This window comes from Nothoprocta perdicaria, unplaced genomic scaffold, assembly GCF_003342845.1.
Source record: "Nothoprocta perdicaria isolate Ctin4 unplaced genomic scaffold, notPer1 scaffold_67, whole genome shotgun sequence".
Taxonomy (NCBI): Eukaryota; Metazoa; Chordata; class Aves; order Tinamiformes; family Tinamidae; genus Nothoprocta; species Nothoprocta perdicaria.
In genome coordinates, this window is record NW_020455943.1 from 1,855,463 (window position 1) to 1,857,623 (window position 2,161).

A 2,161-nucleotide genomic window follows, 5' to 3' on the forward strand; every position below is an offset into this window, starting at 1 on the left:
TAGGATATTTGCTGCTGTGTTTAGTGTCCTGATTGAGTTATGCCATCCCCAGGGGACAGCCCTAGTCGCCTGAGGAGGTGAGGAAGAGAATTCCCCTTTCCACTCATGTGTAACTCGGTTACAGGAAGGGAGATTTCCCCCTCTCTGCTTCACTGGAGGTTGAGTATGAGCAAAGAGAGGGATTCGGGGCAGGCGTGTGGGGTCTACCCATCGCCTTGGGAAACTTAGAGATTTCCCTCCTCTTCCTCCCTCCTTTCACACCTGCAGAGTCAGAGGAAGGAGTGGAAACGTTTCAAGGGGGTTGGCCAACGTGAACTTGCAACAAAAACCCCCCCATCGTGACTGTAATCTGTGAAAAATGCCCTGCAATAAAAGCCGGCTGTTCATTTTCCTCCGCACGCGGTAAGCAGAGGCTCTCTTTAACGTGTCATCAGTCTTTTTTATGAAGAAATATAAAAGCTCCCGCAGCAGGAGTCCTCTGGCTCCGAGGCTGGGCGAGGGAAGGCGGCTCTGACAGACTGCTTAGCTGGCCACACCACTCGGGGCCATCTGCTTGCCAAGATTTCTCTGGGATACCACGAGAGAGGCAGACAGGGCCTGTCGCAGCGGTGGTACCTCCCTGGGTGAAGTGAGCACCACCAGAGACTGAAAAACATTCAGATAAAACGAAACCCAAACATGTTAAATACATAAACACAAGACACTTGGTACTGTCTGGTGTTTTGAAATTGTCCAGTTAATTGTGAGTGAGCAACAAAATGCCCTGGTTCTCTTCTCAGAAAGGCCAACTAGGTTGGCCTCCAGGTTCTCCCATCGTTGGTTCTGGGCCTGCCAAGGAGCGTGTGCAGCTCATTTTATAGCTGTGTCTCTGTAGTCGCTCACGCCAAACATCTCCTGTCCTGTTGCTAGTTTGGCAAAAAGTCCCAGGAGTTATTTACAGGCCCCTTGGCTTTATCTCATTTACCAGCTTTGCACTGTCAGCAGTTTGGCCGTCTCATTGTACTCCCTCTCCTCCCGGTCATTAATAAATAGATGGGGATGGAGAAAAAGTGAAATTAATCCTAGCAGTGATCCGCCGGCGTGCTCCCTGTGGCATCACACTGCTGCCACTTTTCCATCCCAACGATCTGCCATTTATCCCCATCCTTTTATCTCGCTTTCCTTTAATCCATAACAAAGACTTTATCTCCTACCCCAGGGTTACCGAGTTTCCTTAAAAGCCTCTGCGAATGGCATTATCGGACGTCTCTGTAAACGTATATCCGCTGAGTCTCTTCTATTCAATATTTTGCCAACTCTTTTTGTAACATCTGAACAGGCCAGGAAAGCACAATTTTTCCTCATTGATAGGGGTATCAATTTATCTGTGCTGACTTGCAATTTATTCATTCTGTTTTTTTTTCTCTCTCCTACACAGGTGTTTTATAACTAGCTTAAGTGATTTTCTGAACTATTTTCCCCATTACTGAATTAAGGTTCTCCAATTTTTCCTTCTCGAGGCGAGCCTTAAGAGCTTTTTTAAAGATTGTTACAATGTGGGCCGTTTTCCAGTTATTCAGCGGAGTGGCTGTTTTAATGATAAATGACATACCTTTAATGATAAATTATGGTAGGCTGGAATTGTGTTTCATTCTTAGGACCCTTTCAGAATAGCCAATGAATTCCATTTGCTCCCATGAAATATTGGAATCTTTATTTCTTGAGTTGCTTCACCACCATTTTAATACCTTTTATCCAACAGGGCTTCAACATCATTACATGTAACTTCAGAATAAAGATTCACCTCCACCTCCTCTTCAACGACATCCAAATAAATCACTTGGCTTTGCTGCATTTTTTTCTCTCATTCTGTGCTTTCTTCCTTTATACCTAGCAGCCTAGTAGGCCTAAGTATAATAGTCAGCTTCCAACACATGATTTACTTGTAGCACGTATTATTATTTGTCATCATGCAATTGCCTGTTTTTGTGTATCTTCCGAGCTTCCTCTTACAGCATGAGTTATATCTTGTCTGCCAAATGTTCCATTTTATTAGCATTGCTTTAACTGGGTATCCATTTCTGAAAGAGGCTTTGGGGACCAAAATTAATTCTTGTACTCTACCATTTGGTTATCCTGTCTTCATTCTGAACTGAGCAGAGCTCCTAAAACATGGGCCATA

The 2,161-nt window shown here is 44.4% G+C and overlaps 1 long non-coding RNA gene across 1 annotated transcript; it reads left to right on the forward strand.

Annotated features, from left to right (window-relative positions):
• Window positions 1–250: 250 nt before the first annotated feature.
• Window positions 251–1,921, forward strand: LOC112956801. Its single transcript, XR_003251108.1, has 2 exons — window positions 251–402; window positions 1,742–1,921. It is a non-coding gene; the product is annotated as an uncharacterized LOC112956801 (long non-coding RNA).
• The last annotated feature ends 240 nt before the right edge of the window (window positions 1,922–2,161 follow it).